Consider the following 20,247-nt stretch of genomic DNA (forward strand, 5'->3'; position numbering starts at 1 on the left):
CGTGAAAAGATGGCTTTTGATTCCCTGTCCAAGCCTTTCTCTGATGAAGCCATGCTGCCTCTGAACTCTGAAAAACTACTAGGAAATATATCTGTCTCCTAAAAATAACGCAACATCTATATACTGGGAAAGAGTCAAGTCTAAACAAGCAATGGTCATGTGTCAAAGGAAGACAGCTACTTGGACCCAGGAGCAATGAGTGGCTGCTGCTCTCTTTCCACAACTTTGTAAGGATTTATGGTGTACATGGGAAATCTTGGACAAAGTACCTCCAGGCAGTGTTGAACCGGATCTCTAAGGAGTCCTTGCAGCTATGAAGCTTTTAACATGTTTACTTCCTGGGGACAGCGGGGTTAGCCTGACTTCAGATAGCTGTGAGCTCCTGAAGCTTCTCTGTAAGGGATAGGACTTCATAGTGTGAAATATACAAACATGACAGATTTGACCAAAGCGTACTTAGCTATAACATTTCATTTAAAAAAAAAAATTAAACTGAGTTGGAGATTGGTAAAGTCTTTTTAAGTCCTAAGGGGAAAGATGACCATATTTAATTGAAAAGCATTGTCCATTCTTCGTTGCAGCACTGGTGGGAATGACCTACTGCCAGTTTTGCTATCTTTCTTTTTATTCTTTCCTATCAAAGCTGTTGATCAACTGCCGGACACTTTCAATCACTGTAACACTCCTTCCTTCAAGAACCAAGGAACGGTCTCAATGCTGACACTAAATCAAAGGATTATCATTTTTGAACAGCACAGCTTTCAGATTAGTAGTAAACTAATTTAAAAAAAAGAGAGAAAATAGAAAAAAATGGAGCCTTGCACTCCTGACATCCTGGCCTGCAAGCGGCTCTCCTTTGAATCGGCAAAAAAGAAACAGCTCTCAAAGACACTTTCTCATATGCTGCCAACTGCAGAGGGAATATTTTTCGGGGGATGCTTGTCTGGTCTGACTCAGACTTGTTTTAGGGTGTGTCTTCATTCCTCCAAGAGGTCGGCCCTGGGCAAGACTGCATTCATTAGTAATTAAAAGAAAAAAAAAAATCCAGAGCTGGCAGCCAGTGGGAAATTTTTCTACACGGATGAGCACCTCCCACGTGCTCTAGTCACAGACACCACTGGGCTGGTGGGAGGGCCTGACGGATCCGTGCCAGGCCCAGACACAAGTCTTCCATTCTGACACCGAGGGCTGCCAAGTGCGAAGGAACCACATCCTTCCTCATCCTAAGTCCCCTTCTTAAATCGAGTAGTTGTTCAGGCGGGGAAGCACAGGGGGGAGAGAGGAGGCGACATCACTAGTTGGTGTTAATTATAACAAGGGGAAACCTTTATTCCCAATATAAAGTTTCTAAGGGAATTCAAGACAGAATCTCAAGGCCGGAAAAGCCCTCAAATGTCATTTTGAGTCAAACTTCTTTTTCCAATATTCAAATCTCCCTGTAACATCCTTGCCAAGTGGATGTCGAGGCCCTCTTTAAATATCTCTAGCGATGGTAGCTCATTACCAATTCACTTTTTATATGGCCCAAACATTGATAAGTGTCTCATTATGTTGAACTGGACTCTGGAACTGGGTTCAGTTGTCCCAGTTGAGGTCTGTGGAGCCACATCAGGCAGATGCCTCTCTCTTCTACAGACATCTTCGGGCATCTAATCCAGTGGTTCCAGTACTTGAAAGCAGCATTTCCCTGTCTCCATAGATCTCCCTTTCAAAAATGGGATACTAGTTCAACAAACACCATATGATTTCACTCATACGCGGAGGATAAACAAACACACACATAGATACGGAGAGAAGAGATTGGTGGTTACCAGAGGGGAAGGGGGATGAGGAGGGCAAAAGAGGTAAAGGGGCACATATGTATGGTGATGGATGGAAACTAGACTTTTGGTGGTAAACAACATACAGTCTATACAGAAGCTGAAATATAATGACGTACACCTGAAATTTACACAACGTCATAAACCACTGTGACTTCAACAAAATAAAAAATAAAATAAAATAGGAGACTAAGGCTTTTGGGAATCACTTCTTCCCCTACTCTCCTCTCCAAAGCTCAAAGTGAGAAAAGCACACTGAGGAAACGAAAATGCCATTAAAACAGGAAGAACTGGCATCAATCGATTAAGGTACTTCCAATACTGTCTGGGCTTAAAAGGAAATTGAAAAAAGGAGAAAAGAAAGCAATAAAAGGCCAGAAACTCCAATGACCAGTGGGGTAGCTCACCCAAGCTTGGTTTCTAGGGAATTGTTGGACAGATCAGCGTAGCATTTAAACATCTATTACAAGATGCTCACATACGTGTAAGCAAATCGGATGGGGCTGTGGGATAGAGGGCACGCACGCCTCAGCACATGGAAGCAAAGCTCAAGGTTTCCGCGTAGGTTTGGAGTCACACAGACCTGGAGCCACCTCCTCTGTAGCTGTGCAAGCTTCTTAACCATGCTGGCTCTCAGTTTCCTTACTGATGGATGGGTCAGTAAAGCATTTCCTTGAGTCAGGCATGAGGACTACATGAGATAATTTTATAAAGCACCAGACACATAGTAAGCACTCAAATTTGTTACCTATTTTTTTTTCTTATTACTAGAAGTCTAGCTTTTGATTCTACCAAACTTTTCCCTACATACTGTAGCAAATACAAGGAAGCAGAAAACCCATATATCTGGTGGGCAGACATGAAGCCAGTTCTCCTGTGGGAGAACCAAAGCAAGAGAAGCATCTCGTTACAGTAGGAAGTACAACACTGTACTAGAACTTGGAAGGCCAGTCATAGACAAGTTCAGCTGACTCTAAACCAGGCACATCTCTCTCTGGCCTATTTGCAAAGCCAGGAGTTTAGCCATTTTGATCTTAACAACCCAGAATTCTCAGAGAACCATCACAAGTACTCCATTTAACGGTAGCTGGGGAATCCTGATTTCTATTTTTTTTTTTAAAGATTGGCACCTGAGCTAACATCTGTTGCCAATCTTCTTTTTTCTTCTTCTTCTCTCCAAAGCTTCCCAGTAGATAGTTGTATATTCTAGTTGTGGTCCTTCTGGTTGTGCCACATGGGACGCCACCTCAGCATGGCCTGATGAGTGGTGCCATGTCCGCATCCAGGATCCGAAACCCTGGGCCACTGAAGTGGAGCACGCAAACTTAACCACTCGGCCGCAGGGCCGACCCCAAAAGCTTGATTTCTATCTGCCTCCTCCTACTCCCCTGAGCCACGTCTTCACATCAATAACTGCAATACTCCTAGACACCCCAAAGTGCAGAACCTGAGGTTGTTACCCCAATTTGATATGCCCTAGGGATCCGTCTAAGAGGACGAAACACTGAAGGGGTGCACTGAATGGAGGTTATAGGTTTTGTATTCACTTGCTGTTGGCTGTTGAAATCTCAAGTGATACAGCACTAGGTGTAAGTGTGTTTTAAATAAGTCAAGACGAGTGAATGAGTTCTGCTGTGTTTTGACAAGGAGGAAGCCAGGAAACACGGTTTTTAAACATTCAGGAGTATGTGCTTGGAAGCCCTGACAAGGAAGACTTATGGGATGACCTAATTCAAAGATATGTGGATCTCCTGGGGATGCTAAGGTACCTGCTCAGGTATGCTTTTGTAAAGAAGGCTTTCCTTTTGATCCTGTGTTTGGTGCTCTGTGCTTTGATAGAAAACAGTAAAAATCCTGCAAGGTGAGGAATCAGTCAGCTGGAACTGTAACATCTGGGTTACAAGGAGCCTGCTTTCTGGGTGGAAAGACACCTTAAAGGTAATGAAGTCCAAAAATTATGGACAGATTTAGAACAGGGACACAGCAGAGCCAGAGATGTGTCCCAAGAAGGTTATCAGGAAGTGGTGCATAGAGTGAAATGGAGAGACCAGCGCTGGAAAGGTACCCATTGAATCTATGGAACTGCAGTGCGTGCTCTTGAATCAAGAGCTAAGTGGTCACTCGGTGGTTATCACAACCTCTGAGCTTCAGTTTTCTCATTTATACTAATGCAGACCAAACTGACCTTGCAGAGTTGTTGTCAAACCAAATGAGATAATGGACATGGAAGTACTTTGCAAATTGTTAGGTACTTGGACAAAAATTCCCAAGCATAAGGTAATACTCCCATTACTGCTCAGTAAAGCTAAAAAGGCATTATTTTACTAAGTGAAATAAGTAATACTTATTTTTATATGCTCTTCCTCTCAAAATGATATTGACGTGGTCGCATAAGCCAATTTCATTCCAGTTGATGCTCCAATTACATATACACTTTCTCTTGCTCTTCACATACTGGAGGCAGAATCATCAGGGACTTTTAAAGAATGGTTATCTAGGTATGCCATAAGGACAGTATAGTCAACAATATTAGCCAAAGGTCACACCACCTTGGATTGCAACGTACACTAACATTTTTAATTCCTAGGATGGTCCTGAACAACCTCTTATGATGACTCTGAGTCACCTCTCTCTGAGTCACCAAATTTTCTTGCCTGGATTATTATAATAGGATGCTCATTTAATTGCCCCACCTAAGCTCCAATGCTTTGACATTCAATGGCAGATCCGTCTAAAACACAGATCCGATAATGCCCCTCCCTTGCTCAAGAATATTCAGTGCTTCTCCTTGACTTAAAAGATTAAGCACAAATTTCTCAACAGGGTATTTAAGATGCTCAACAGTAGGGCTTTTGCTGATCTTTTTTAAGTCTTATTTTCAATGACCCCAGTGCTCATATACCATGTCCCAGTAGAACTGGGCTCTCCCCAAGCAAGGTGACCGCTTCCCCCCTTCACTTTATGTTTTCATCCTATTCTCTTTATCTGCAGTATCGCTTGTAGTTTTTAACTGAGTCAACTTAGTTCAACAGGAATTAGGTTTTCCAGAATCTCCTTCTCTGTACGGTTCCTAGTTAGGCCTGGTCACAGGGAAATGTGCATAAGATTTGGATGGGAGAAGTGAAGTCGTAGCTGTTGCTTTGGGAGGCTCCAACTAGGGGCCTGGGTACCACTGGGTCTCACGCATGTGATTGCTGATCTGGTGGCTCACCTCCTAGGTGGGGGCAGCAGCCATGCTCTCTGTTCCTTCAGCTCCTGCCAGATCTCCCCCTTCAACTTCTCCAAGTCCCAGGCCAGGCTGGTGTGAAGCTCCATGGCTAAGCGCACCGGCTCCTTCTGCAGGCCACCCACATCATTGGGGTTAGGTACCGTAAGAGATAGATAAGGGTTGCAGTTTGTCCTCATGGGGTCCAACTGCTCTTTTCCACTTCACTTCCAGCGTTCCTTCCTGACTGCCTGCCTACCATAGGCAGAGGCAACAGTCTTCCACAGACTCCTTCACGGGCTCATTTGCAGAGTCCTTAGTGACTTTTTTTCTGATCTCTCAATTGTCCCCTTTTGAGACTTTAATTGCCAGCTCCTCCCACAATTGCAGGTCTAATCCCTATGATAAAGCACATATTCCACATTATGATTCCATATCATTTCCGCTCCCGTGGTCAGACCCTAACTCATACACCACTCCTCCCTACCAATCTCTCTATGTCCAAAACCTGTCCATCACTTCAATACTCACTTCAAATACCACTTCCTCATAAACCCTTCCTGAGTGACATAGTTGTCTCTCCCTTTGAAACCAAAATGTTTTACCACAATCTTTTAAAAATTATGTAATATGCTCTTACATTATTCCAAATAGTATACGAGTTGTATTATAAACCTTTGTGCATACCTTATCTTTGATAATGATCTACAAATTCTTATTCTTCAGGGGCAATGCTTATGTGATTGCATTTTAATCTCCTTATCTCACCAGTGTCTTGCCTACCAAAGGTTCTCAGAAAATGCTTATTGTCCAAAGGAGTAAGTGAATTATCCACGCTACTATTCCCTTTTAACAACACAGGTAGGTGAAACCCAATGCTGCTGGGTGTAGTATAGCCTCACGTATATGCAGACTATTTCTATAGCCACTTTACCTTTCCATTCTCTTCCCTTAGAGAAGCCTCTCTAGTCCGAAGTCAATGTTGTTTATTCTTATCATACACATGGCTCTAATAAACCTCGTGAGCCAGCTCCTTAGTCTACAGTAAAGCAGAAACAGCTAATTGAACAGGGAATGGAGAGAAAACGGCTAGAGCAAGACATGCTGAAAGCAAGAAGGACCAGACAATGAAAGAGAGAGAGAGGACAGAAAATTTATGAAAATCAGATTACACCAATTTAAAAGTATACCGGTCTGGGGCCATTTAGTATATGCGTAAATGATCTCACCTCAATAAATTCCAAAGGATTACAGTCCACTCCAATAAACTGTCTCGAATCACAAGATTAAGTAACGCCACATATTTTAGAATAATCTCCTTCTGAAATTATTTTTAAACAAAAATTAAAAAAGAAAGCTGCACATTGAAAGTTCACTGTTTCTGAAAAACCCCACAGCAGCTCCCATTCTCAGGAAAAAAAGTGTTTTTTATATTGTCATGCATTCATTCAACACATAAATAGTGGGTGTCAGCTATAACTCAGGCACTGTTCTCATGTGCATATGTGTGTGTGTGTGCACGCATGTGTTGTGTAGACCTTTCCTCAAAGGAAATCATCAAATTTAGCGGATGTGGGGGGATAAAAGTTACACCTTTTAAATAGCCTATAAAGCAAAAAAGAAAGAAAAGGAAAAAAGGTCATTGTAAATCAGCACCAAATTGGTTTCTTATAAAGAAGCAAACAAATGCAACCAACAAAATAGGAGTCCAGTTCATGGCTACCAGCTTCTTCCAGGGCAAAACAAACTGTCAACTAGAATGAAGCCTCTTGCCTTCCCCACACAACCTTTGCCTCACTTCTCTGCCAAACACCTCTTCACTGCAGGGAGGGTCCCTGGAGACTCCAAAGGTGCTGCAACCCTGGACAACTTGCTTTGGAAGAAAAATGTGGGAAAACACGCGTAAGAACTTTTGGATTTTATCATCCTAGCCCCCGAATACACACAGAGAGGCAACTCTGGTACTTTTTATTTTTGCCCCCTGGCTTACAACTAAAATTTAAAATTCACGCAGGGTTGCAATAAAGATTGAATGAGATAATGAAAATAAAGCAGTCAGCACAGCTCCTGGCACACAAGAAGCGCTGGATCAATATTAGTGATGATGATTAGCAAGAGGTCCTAAACTTCCGGCAAGCTCTGTAAATTAGCCTCATTAAGTGTTATCTGGGGCAAAATTGGAGTCTTCTGCTGTTTTTCCCTTGTCACCCAGAGGGCTCGGAGGCCATCACTAGAATACAAAATCACTTTCCAGTTAGCCAAGCCTGGCTGGGGAGAAGGATGTGCCGGGTGAGAAGAGCTGCCTGCATGGATGTCAGACGCTTGTAGGAGAGAGACAGGGCAGTCCACAGCACCTTTGCTCCCAAGTCAGTCCCCAGGACTGGCCCTTCTATCTACAGGAGGGCACTGCTGAGGGCAATGTGCCAGAATGGGTTCTGGAACAGCATTAACATCACTGATTATATCACTGGATCTTTGGCTTTGATTTTTCAAGGGTTGTTAATAAAAAAGGCACAACTGAAAAACTGCCTGAGTAAGTGTAAACATGTTTGGGGAGGTTATTTTAGTTCAAAAAATAATAGAACAGCTCGAATGGACTGAGCACTAATTCTGTTGCAGGCGCTATGCTAGGCACTTTCTATACATACCTAATCCTAACCACAGTTCTACCCAGGTGAACACAGAGGAGGAAACAGGTTTAGAGATATTAAGTAATTTTACCACATCCCAGAGGTAGTAAGCAGCATCACCCCGCCCAGGTTGTCTCAGTGTAAAACCATCTTTTTTACCACTGTATGCTAATGAAGTGATATGACTTGGAAGAAGAGGTCACCCATTCATTCACTGATTCAATACATTTATTGAACTATTCCATCATATGAGGCACCAAGAAGTGGGACAAATAGAGAAGAATAAAATATTCAGGGTCACTGCTTACAATCAAAGGGCAGAATGGTATAGATAAGCCAGTTAAGCTTGCCCAAGTCCAAATACTGACTCTACCGCTGGCACTCACTCTGTGACGTTGGGCCTCAGTTTTCTATACTGTAAAATCGTGATTATAATAGTACCTGCCCATAAAGTTATTCTGAAGTTTCAAGAAGCTAATATTCGTAAAGCACTTGAAAGATGCCTGGCACATGTTATGTTTAGCTCTTATTAAGAGGCGTGTTTGAAACTAAATATGCGTGTGTCAGTAAAGACTTGACGGAGGAGTTCTACTTCTTGAAGAGTTAGGCACCATTTAGACTTACAGAGCCAGAAAGAGGAAATTGATCTTATATGGAATTGAATTTGCCTTTCACATGCTCACTTTCAGCACAGCGGATTTCAGAAACTGGTATCTAAAATCTTATAAGGAAACAGTTCTAGGTCCAATGTTTTGGGGGACTGATTACATAAAACACCTACACAAGAACTGTAAAATTTCCAGCTGAATTGAATTGAGCAACAGTGCATACATTTCCATCCATTACTTAGTGCATTTGGAAATAAGAATGATACCATCCAGAAAAAGCAAAGGAATCTCGTTTTTGCTTATTTTATCTGTTTTGTTTTGGTTTTGAGACATTCTAATGAGAAAGAAAGGGTATGAATGACACATCAATGAAACTGAATTGTCTTTCTCGTCTCTTCTTAGGAGCCCTATATGAGATCAGAACAGTTTATCTCCTCATTTTATAAATAAGTTCTTCTATTTCCTTCACTCTCCGTTCGAGGCTCCAAATATGTCAAACCTGGTCACCATCCTACTTCAATCCTTTCAGTGACTTCCCGCTGCATTTTGTATAAAAGGCAAACTCCTCACCATGGCCTTCAAGGCCAGTCTGATCTAACCCCAGCTTACCTTAAAGCCTGACTGCCAGCCCTCTCTCCCGCTCACCGGCCCCTGCCACCAACCATGACCTCAGAGCTCCCCTGGCTCCTTCTCAGTGAGTTTTTCTTTTTTTAGCTCAAATGTCACCTTCTCAGAAGTGCCATCCCTGACTACCCATTTAAAATTGTACCTCCTCCACATCCCTCCAACGTTGTTGTTATTGTCATTGTTTTAATCTCAGCCTCTCATTTCTTATCCTGAAATCACTTGCATTTCTTCTGTTTACTTGTCTGCTTACTCAAATTTTTTTGGTCTCTCTCCCAAACTATCCTTACAGCAATACTAACAGCAAGGAATTACCTCAACACCTCTGCTTCCCAAGGCATTCTGGACAACTTCTAGATATATATACACACACATACATATACACACATATGTACACATACATACAAATGTTTATTTCAATATTCTAAATATATATACACACATATATATGTTTGTGTATGAGTGTATATATAGGTGTGTGTATGTGTGTATTTATATAAGTCAGTCCTGGTGGTCTAGTGGTTAAGGTACGACTCTCTCACCACCACAGCCTGGGCTCCCTTCCCGGTCAGGGAACCACAGCACCTGTCTGTCTGTCTGTTGTCCCACTGTGGCAGCTGCATGTTGCTGTGATACTAAAAGCTATGTCACCAGTATTTCAAATACCAGCAGTGTCACTCATGGTGGACAGGTTTCAGTGGAGCTTCCAGACTAAGACAGACTAAGAAAAAGGTCCTGGCCACCCACTTCTGAAAAAACGGGCCATGAAACCTTATGAATGGCAGCAGAGCATTGTCTGATACAGCACCAGAAGGTGAGAGGATGGCACAGAAAGACCAGGCAGGGTTCTGCTCTGCTGTAAACTGGGTCGTTAGGAGTTGGAATCAATTCAGTGGTACTAACAACAAATGTCTGTGTGTGTGTATGTGTGTGCATGTATCTAAAACAAATTTTTTATTCAATATTATATATATAATTTGTTTCCTTGTCCAGTTCTATTTATTTCTTTCCACTCCTTGAGGACAAATAATACTAACATCTATCTACACATCTATTTATTTATTCATCATTTACTCACAATTAGGCAGCTGCTATTTGCTAGATACTATACTAGCACCCGCCATACAGCAGCGAGCAAAACAAAGGTTCCCGTCCTTGTGGATGTTACATTCTAGCGGGGGGGGGGGGGGGGGGGGGGGGTGGGGGGGTGAACTAAACAATAACAATAGACAGGCTAAATAAATTAAATAGTATGTGAAAGCTGCTAAGGTGATACCTGCTAAAAAGAAAAAAGAAAATGTAGAGCGGGATACATGAGATTAGGAATGGCACAGGTGGAGATGGGAAGCAGGAAGAGACGCCATTTTATATAAAGCAATCAAAAGAGCTTCACTGAGAAGAGATTGAGCAAAGGTTTCAAGGAGATGAAGGAGTTCGCCATGTAGTTATCCGAGAGATTGGGTGAGAGAGGAAGCAGAATGCAAATCATAGGAGGCCTTGCAAGGCATTTTAAACACGGGCTGACACACTGAGTGAACTAATGTGTGGGTACTTGTGCCAGTCACTGTTCTGGGCACTTCATATGGATTAACTTTAGTTCTCACAACAACCCTATGAGTTGTTTATCATGTTTATCTCATTTTACACAGAGAAGTTAAATAATTTGCCCAGGAATACACAAATGGAGCCAGAATTTGAACCTATGTCAAAAGACTCCAGATCCCTACCATATACTGCCTCTCGGTATAGAAAATTCTAATCCCGTGATTCTCAGACTCGAGTGCAGAAGCCCTCGATATGTGTTTCTCTAACAAGCCATCCACATGATTCGGATGTGGATGGTCCATGCACCACAATTTCTCACTGTCTAATTCCTCCTCCACATGAAAGCTTTCCAGACACTTAAGGTAAATATCACATTCACTTCCTATCCCCACCATCCCCATCATTTGCCAAACTGGGAAAGATTTCCTTAGACTAGCCGAGGGATCTACTCGATAGTCTCCCTCTCCAGGCGAGTTTCATCATCAAATGGCTGAGTCTGTGGGGTAAACAGCAGTGCTGAATGAAGAGGGAGGAATGAATATTTACTGAGGGCCTTTTAGGTGCCAGGCATTAAGTGCTAGGTGTTTAATACATTTTTTTTTTTTTTTTAAAGATTTTTTTTTTTTTCCTTTTTTTCTCCCCAAAGCCCCCCGGTACATAGTTGTGTATTCTTCGTTGTGGGTTCTTCTAGTTGTGGCATGTGGGACGCTGCCTCAGCGTGGTTTGATGAGCAGTGCCATGTCCGCGCGCAGGATTCGAACTAACGAAACACTGGGCCGCCTGCAGCGGAGCGCGCGAACTTAACCACTCGGCCACGGGGCCAGCCCCTGTTTAATACATTTTATCTTACTTTAACCTCTCTAATATATATAAATATATAGGTACAGAAGCAGATTTAGATGTAGACGTATATCTGTCTAGGAGATAGAGCATGCTTATTACCATTTCACAGATGAGGAAACTAAGTCCACAAAGGCAAAGCAAGCAGTATGTAGGATTCAAATCCAACTCTGACTCCAAAGCCAGCCAACTTCTCACTCCTCTACTCTATCCATTCAACCCCCACCCCCCCGCCATTGTCTCACTCTGTAACTGGAAAACCAAAGTCTGATCTTCCGGAAAAGTGCTATTTAGTGAGTATCACCACTCTCAGGTGTCCATCATTTCTCTAAGTTGAAAGAACTCCTATATTTATTTCAATGAGAGCCAAGCTTCTTCCACGGAGGCTAAATTAGCTCAAAAGAAGAAAGCAGAAAATATGCACTCATAATGCTAAAATCCAAATGAAAGCCAAATATTTTATCCTATTATTTCTTTGTAGAAGATTACGGTGATTGATAGTGATACAGAGCTTGCTTTACATAAAAAGGCTCTCTTTTCATTTCCCAAACAATAAACGTCAGTATGCCTAACCCAGCCGTCTATTTTTCTCTGCCCATCCCCTAACCCGGATCCTAAGAGGAAAAGTTTGCAAGTCATGGAGTGTGGCAGAATCACAGCCTTAAAGACATAAGAGGTGTCTTTTGGGATCTGACTCCTCGTGCAGTACTCAGTTGTGACTCTCACTGAGGCCAAGGAGGCTGCTGGGTATCTGGGACTTTCGATATTCCACATTCCATGACATGCAGATGCCTCTGTGGAGAGAAGAGTCAGTTCTACTCTTAGCTTCTCATGGTACCTCCTAAGTCATCACTCTACAGGCACAGATTCATAGAACACAGGGCCCAGGAGAGTACCTTGTCCAAACTCCTCATTTTAGAAGTAACAAAAAGGACTTTTAGAAAAAGAAACACAATTAACCAGTACCGGCCACTGGACTGAATCGCTGAAAGGAAAAAAACCTAACCTTGGGGTCAGAAAGCTAGGGTCCAAGTCCCAGCTCCATTATTTGCTGGCTGTGTGGCCTTAGCAAATATTTAGCCTCTCAGACTCAGGATGTAAAATGTTGTTGGCAACATTTGTCTTGATTACCTCAGAGTATTGTTAAAAAAAAGGAAAAGAAAAAACTATATGTATATATGTATGTACATAATAACAAGCATTTTGAGGGCTTAAAGTTCTATAGAAACAAAAATTGTTATTATTTGAACCTAAGTCATCTACTTTCTAATCCAATATCTATTTGGGCATGCGAGTGAATATCATCGCAGTTGTTAATCAAAATCAAGGTTAAAATCTCCAGGCACCAGGCTCCTAACGAATGTTATGGCATATGACTGACACCTACCAAAAGCCAAATGAAATGGGTTTTCTTACCCCCTTTTTATAGATGATGACAATAAAGCATAGATGGACCAAATAACTTGTGCAAAGTCAAATCCAGGAAAATTGGTCTGATGCTGAAGCCCACAAGGTTACACAGCTACAATTTTAGGTCCCCACAGCATCTAACCATAACTGGTTGAAGGAACTGTGCTATCTATGAAAAGAACACTGTCAGAGATCAGAGTTTATAAAATGACTGGTTCGCTTTTCTGTTGCCTTTAGCATTGATTGGGAAAGGAGGAAGCCAGTATAATCATAAAGACTCATGTGCCAGCCAGGTAGAAACCACAGGCATCTCCTGGATATAAACTAGACATAAAAGGTCACCTGTCCTTATGTCCACTTATGTCAAATAATAGTTGGACTGATGAGAATTCTTCACTGCTTTCAGAAAGCTTGAGATCGAAGCTCATTGCAGCTGCCCACTTCCCTGGAAACGTCCTTCTTTCTTTCAGGTAATTTATTTATAACACCTGACACTGGCCTTGCTGTCAACATATGCAAGCATGTACTTCAGTGTCATCCCTCACTGTGTTTGCCGCAAAATGCCCTTTATCATTAGGACAAAAATGTCTTTTGCCATCAATGGGCCAGTGATGTCCAAACCTTTTAGAGTCCGTGACTCCTTATCATCTGTCTGATTTTGTGACCGCAAAATTAAAGGAAATTAAAGTTACCTTATTAGTCTGTAGAGACAGACTTGGAGATAATTAATGATATGATAAAGTAGGAGAAAACTGGAAAGCCAATGCTGGGCCTACCGGACATAGTACAATCCATCATCCACTGACCTCGGCACCCTTGACATACAAGCCACTGCACTAGGAACGGGGCTGGGTAAACGGTGCTCTCAGCTGCTTAGGTGCTAATCAGGGCCTCGGACAAGAACACAAAGGAACAAATTACTGGCCTACAGTAAAAAAAAAAAAATCCCAATAGAGATAGAAAGAAGATGTTATAGACATTTAAAGGGGTCCCATGGATGGGAAAAATCAAGAAAGGATTTGAGCAGTATGTTTGGGAAGGAAAAGAGAAAAGGAGATAGCAGCTGAGATGATGTGGTGTGAGGGGACATTTATGCGTCTGGTTATACAGGCCTCAGATTTTACGGTGTGGCATCTAGTAAACGTGATATCGTACACTAAGAGGCTTTGTGCTCAGGTACACGCTGGTTCTAATGCTTACTGAGGGGATAACCTTGGACAAGTCTGTAAGTGTCTCAGAGCCTCAGTTCTCTCATCTGTAAAAGGCAGAGAATAATATATATCTGAGAGTTATTTTTATGCTTAAATGAAATGACAGAAGTACATGCACCAGTGAATGCTGATTTCCCTTGCCCTCCTATGTTTGAGCAGAAAATAGATCTCTTGGCACAAAACAATAAGAGTATTTTCTCTTTATTCCCTTTTCCCATTTTAACCTTGACTTTTACAAAGAGATATGGTGATAGAATTTCAAAATATAAAGAAATTTGAGACGAAAAATCACACTGTATCATAGCAGAAGAATCTTCTAGAGATCATCTAGTCCAGCTTCTTCACATTTTAGGCCCAAAGGTAAAGAGACTTCTCAGTCACAGGCACGGTAAGACCAGGATGAGAAGGGCAGGATGGGGATGGGTGGGTCACTGGTCCTAGTTTGAGTCCTCAGTTCTGGTCCAGAGCCACCCCTAGTTTCAAATCTTCCCTGGCACTAAAGTGAAATGCATGGATGAGTCTCAGCATCACTATTTGCTTTGGGCAATGTGACACAGGTCCTGCTACTTCACCTGTCTGAGCCTCAGCTGCCTCAAAAAACACATAGGATTATTGCAAGGATTGAATGAGATGATATATGTAAAAACACTTAGTAAAAACCTTGATGGAGTTCAGTAAAGGGTAGCTATTAAATTTTGATTTTCACAATGGAACAGACTAATAAATTGAAAGAATTGATAGCAGAAGAAAGAATTTATGTTAATTAAATGCTTCCTGTGAATAAGGGGCTGAGACAGGGACTCAAGCTTCTAGGCAGGCATCAGCGTTCCTGCTCCCCTGAGCAGCTGACGAGACTGAGGCTCATCTCGGTACAATAACTTGGCTCAGGCACCCGCCAGACTCTAAAAACACCACACTGCCACAGCTGCCAGAGATAGCCAGAATGAAGTCAGGCTAGAGGGAGGCCTCCTAACCACCCCATCAGTGTAAACTGTGCATTTTCACTTTCAAAAAACGAAAAAAAAAAAAAACCTGAACAAATGAGTAGCTAACCTGAATTAATATCAGACACCAAGTGTTCGGTAACCTTCCTATTCTTCGGGGTTTTTATTCTCCCACAGAACAATTTCCAAAATGGGCAAAGAGCACAGTAGGTGGCTCTCTTTAATATTTCACTGGCAAGGTGACAGTGACTCACCAGATCCTACATCTGTGTCACCAGCAAAAGCCTGACAAAGTTGAGCAACAAATGAAACTATGTGTATGTTGGAGATAACCTTTGTTTTTTCTGCTTGCCTCCTCCTCTGATTTCCTCCAGGGACCTTCTGCTTTTCTAAGTGTGCCAGGTAAGATGACACTACCTACCTACCTTTTGGCAAAAGCAAACATATGCTTCCAAATGCCAAAAGCAAGGAGCAAAACGTTTCTGCCAGAACTGCATTTGCAAGCCTGTCTGCTTGCTGCAAAGCAGGGAAACCTGATGGCCTGTGGGGAGTCTCAATGGATAAATGGCCCCAATGTCTGGGCGCGAAGCAGACCTGTTCATTTTCCTACATAAGCCTGCAGCCATCAGTTTCCACAGGGAGGACTGAAACTCCAGACCAGCGATCGGCACCGCCAGCAAGTAGTGGTCTTTTCTGCAAATGCTGCCTCTGCACACTGCTCTCTATATTCCATCCTTTACTCGTGGAATTGGCGAAAGAAGTGAAAAATGTTATGGTCACTCACGGCTTTTGTTCCTCAATCTTCTTATCACCCTGCACAAGAATGGTAGAGGGAAGAAACTACTCAGAGCAGGAAGAAAAACATGACATAATTCTAAACTCTAGGTCTTCATGGTACCCTTCCTCCTGGGAATTGAAGGTGCATTACATCAACACATGAGAGTAGGAAGGCTGCCCTAGAGATCACCACTTTGAAATTTCCTCTCCTGAGAGTCAGCCCCACTAAGAGCGTGTTTAAAGATTGTTCCCTTAGCAAGGCAATATCCTCTTTGGGACAGAAAGGATACTTGCAATCACCAGCCAAAGAAGGTCAACCAAACAACTGAGTAAACGCTTAAAGATCCCATTGGAGGGGTGTGGAGGGGCGACAGGAAAAGTCCTCAACTAGAAGTCAGAAAGTGTGAACTGTATTCCCAGGGCTGAAACGTAACTAACCACGTGACCCTTGGCAACCTCTCGTTTCTCTGAGTTTCATTCAGTTTCCTTCTCAATAAATTGAGACCAGCTAAGAAGAGAGATCATTTAATGAGCACCTGCTCACTACACGGACTTCACATTATTCCACAGAATGTAATCCTCACAGAAATCCTTGGGGTAAGCACTTTTTCTGGTTTTTTGGCCATTTTAGAAGTGATTACAACAGAAGCCCTAAATGGTGAGATAAACTGCTTAGTATTACACAGCTACATAGGAATTACAGCTGGAATTTGAATTTGACCACAAAACCAGATTTTTGATACTTTATCATATCATTATATTATCCTTCAACCATTAATATGCCTGCCATGTCCTTTTCTCAGGGCTATTGTAAATAACTAGAGAGATAATATATATATGGAATACACTTGGGAAATTTTAAAGTTCTATGTATATGTATGTATGGTTTTGGTAAGGAATAATCTGGATAAGGAAGAAAGGTATAACTGGGTATCCTTTCTTTAAAGACTCAGAATCAAAAGGAGTCAGCTTTCAATCTCCCTTCCATCCCCTTGTTCTGACCTTATTTTGAACATTTTCCTCTTCCCCACAAGTCCCCAGTCTCTCAGGCACGCGTTCAGATGTATCCTGGCCAGCTCATCACAATGCATACACACGGAACAGGCTGATGAAAGTAAGTGATCCCATCCTTGGCAAATGCCTGGCGCCAGAGGTACCTAAGGGGGCACCCCCAAACTCTTCCCTTTTGTCAGGATGTAGCACATCCCCTCCCACGTACTCATCAATGCCACATGCAAATGTGATGCTCTGTGATGCAGGCAGCCAACTATAAATGCTGGACATTCAATTCAGGGACTTACAGTATAGCCAGGAGATAAGAATAAATAATTGCATGAAGTCAATCAGAATAAAATCAATTGTCCTGAGCAAGCTGGGGGTATATGAGGGACATTATTTCATTTTAAAATACCAATAAAGGAAGCACGGTGCGGGCACATGTGGCTGTTTGTGTTTAAATAAGGTAAGTTTGCATCCCGAAGGGACTGAATTTAGCAGCATCACTGCATAATCCAAAAGCATACATGAGAATTTTGTTGTTGTTTTCCTATAGTAGCTGAAAAGTATAAAGTTGCTTGTCTGACCTGAGGCAGCAGAAATAAAAGGCTCCGAATAGTCTGGAACATAGATGGAACTTCTAACATCTCTTGTCTTCCTCTCTCTCATCAAATTCAAGACCCTCTTTGCTAATAAAGGATGCCTCAGATCACAGCTTCACAGACCTGAGGCTCGGCCTAAAAACTAGTAGATATTGGCATGACTGAGAAACATTAATTTTATATTCCAAGTCAAGCATCTATGATTAAGTCACAGGTAGACGTTATTCAGAAAATACCATAAAAGAGCTGTTGAGATCCCAAAGAAGAAAACACCACAACATTCCAGGTGTTTTTTTAAAAAGTCACTGTAAGGTAACATGAAATCACCTTTCTGAAACCCACTGTCTCCGGGGTTCCTATATAACACTATTTACAATAGTTGCCATTAATCCCCAACTGACCAGGTGCCAGCGGAGGCACTCTGCTACCCCATGTCATTTGAGTTACCCCATTTCAACCTCCGAACAACCCTAAGGGCTCCTTGTGACCGCTATAATCTCCATTTTGCAGCTGGAAAAAAAAAAACGAGTATCAGTAAGACCGAATAACTTGCCCAAGTTCACAGAGCTAACACGCGGCAGAGCTGTAGTCGAAACCAGGGAAACCCTCCTCCTCCTCCGCCGGTAGCCAGGCGGAGGATCTGTGGAGCCGGGCAGCAAAACGCTTCACAATTTCACAACCAGGGAGGGAAGACAGGCTGGGATCTGGCTCTTAAAGGAAACGGCAGAAGTTTGCTTTTACGTTGATGGTTTTTCTCTTTAACTCAGCTTCCTTTTCCCTCCCAGTATTCAGAAGTGACAGGGGCTATGGCTCCGTTTAGTCAGCTATTCCTAAACGACGGACATCCTATCCCCCCCAGGACCACCAGTTCCGCTCCCTCCCTGGCTAGTGAGAGGACTGTGGTACCACACGAGGTCACCAGGGCCCAGGGTCCCTCACCTCTCCACTGAGTCCACCAGGAGCCTGACGGACACCCTCGGCAGGGGCATCTTTCTGAGAAAGCAGGTCAGGGGAGGAGGGAGCGAAGCTGCAAGCAGCCTTTACCCAGGCTGCCACAGCTCCAGGCTGCAAGCGACACGATACGGAATGGGCATGCTGGGACGCACTGCCCTCTTCTATCCTCGCTGCTCACGGCAGCGCTCTGGAGAAACCAAGGCTGGGGTACACCACAGTAGATCCCTTAAAGGGCGGGGAGTTGGGAGCAGCGACGCGCTGCCGTCCCAGTACTGCGTTACTTCCATCCCTACAAAGCAAAGATGGGGCTCCGGACAGTTGGGTTCGAGTCCTGGCCACAGGACTAATCAGCTGTGTGATCTACCCCAGCCGCTGCCTTCCTCTGTGCCTCAGTTTGCCCTTGTGGAAAATAAGAGGGTTGAACAAGACGATCTCTAAGAATCCTTGGACCCGGAGATTCTGTGGATCTGTGATTCCTCCGAGCCCTAATGGCAGCGCGAGACTCACCTTTCCTGGTAAGCAGCAGAGCCGGCGCAGTGAAAGCGGCGGGATGGGTGCAGAGTAGCCCAGCACAGCTTCTTTCCTTGCGTCTGGCCAAAGCGGAGCCCTGGGGTCCCCGATCCGGCCAGCCTTCCCCCAATGAGCCTCTTACTTTCCGCCGCACTTTCTTTTTCCCCCCTTGGGGCTCCTCCCCCGGCGCGGCGCGATTGGTCGCGCCGCGCGGCCACGGCTCCACCCGCCGCCTTGGCTCGCCCTCCTCCGGCCCGCGCTCTGGGCTTCCCGGAGCGGCGGCCGCGGGGCGGCACCGAGGGCAGCTCCACCCGCGGCGAGGAGGAGCCGCGCGGGGCCAGCCTGCCGGCCGACGCGAGGCTGCGCTCGGCCCCTTCGCCTGCCGCCACCCGGGCCGGCTTGAGCGCGCAAGAAAAGGACAGTGCCGGTCCTGCAGCTTGGCACGCTGCTCGGCGCTCTAGGAAGCTACGCGCCGCACTACACAACAGAGATGCAGCCGTGCGCCCATTGCAGGATTCTGGTCTCACAGTCAAGATCAATGCCACCCTGCCTTTTCTTCCTGGCTCTGTATATTTAGCTATCGTGCTGCCCCAAGGCCGTGAATCAATTCAGGCTACAGGATTTGTGCGCCCACCTTGTGCGAAGCACAGAGAGCGACAGGAAGAAACTCAATCGCGGAGGTCCGGAGCTCTCGCTCCGCTGTAAGTGACAGTCGTAGAAAGAAACAACTGGTCATGACGGCAGGACTGAATGTGTATTTTCCACTGGTGCCTGGCACAAAGTAGGCACGCAGTATGTGTATACTGAATGAGTGAATGAATGAATGAAGTTATAGAGGGAAACAGTCTCAAAAGAATTATTCCCTTTCATTCATTCCCATTTCTCCAGGTTTCTGCAAGACCCCCCGGTTACCTTCTCCCTCTCTAGATTACAGTCTGTATAATTATCCTGAAAAGCTTTACAATGACTTTCATTAAGTCAACTCCTTTGTTCAAGAACCTTCTGTTTTTCCCTATTGGTAGTTCGTCACGATTTCCTCCTGATCGGCAAGTCCCTTCATCACTTGTCCCCGTTTCTGAGATTCGCTAACAAGGGTACTAAGGTACTAAATTGACTCGTCTTTTCACACATGCCTTGCCCACAGCCATCTTCTTGACTTTTCTTCCGCTCTTAGAGTTATCTAATTGTCTTATTTATTCAAGAAATAGAGATCCAGAGAAAGCAAGGAGAAGGAGAAGGAAGATGTGAATGAACTAAAGGGCTTCAGTGAACTAGCGGTTGGAACTGGCAGGTGGCGATTTCTGCACACCTACTGAAGGTGGACAGCAGCGCAAAACTCAGACGCCGCCCCTGCCTCGGGGAGCTTAACTCCTGATGGCAAAATCACAGTATAATCAAAGCTGGAGAAATGTTCGTGTTACTTCGTTTATTGATACTCCTTATGAAAATTAATCCTGAGAAATTATCCACCTCTGGTTACCAGGCGCATAGTACGTGATACAATATTTTTACTGAACCAAAAATGAAATAATTCAAAAGAAGAAGTTACCTTTATGAAGCAAAAATAGAAC

General features: G+C 43.7%; 1 protein-coding gene across 2 annotated transcripts in view; it reads right to left on the reverse strand.

Annotated features, from left to right (window-relative positions):
- IL1RAP (interleukin 1 receptor accessory protein) overlaps positions 1 to 19,270 on the reverse strand; it is a 127,151-nt gene extending 107,881 nt beyond the window's left edge. The window contains exon 1 of one of the 2 annotated variants that reach the window (XM_070509205.1): positions 18,674 to 19,270. The gene's annotated coding sequence lies outside the window, so the exon portion shown is untranslated. The remainder of the gene's footprint in view (positions 1 to 18,673) is intronic. The other variant, XM_070509206.1, reaches the window with a different exon arrangement.
- Positions 19,271 to 20,247: the final 977 nt, after the last annotated feature.

Source organism: Equus asinus, chromosome 5 (assembly GCF_041296235.1).
Source record: "Equus asinus isolate D_3611 breed Donkey chromosome 5, EquAss-T2T_v2, whole genome shotgun sequence".
In the NCBI taxonomy this organism is placed as follows: Eukaryota; Metazoa; Chordata; class Mammalia; order Perissodactyla; family Equidae; genus Equus; species Equus asinus.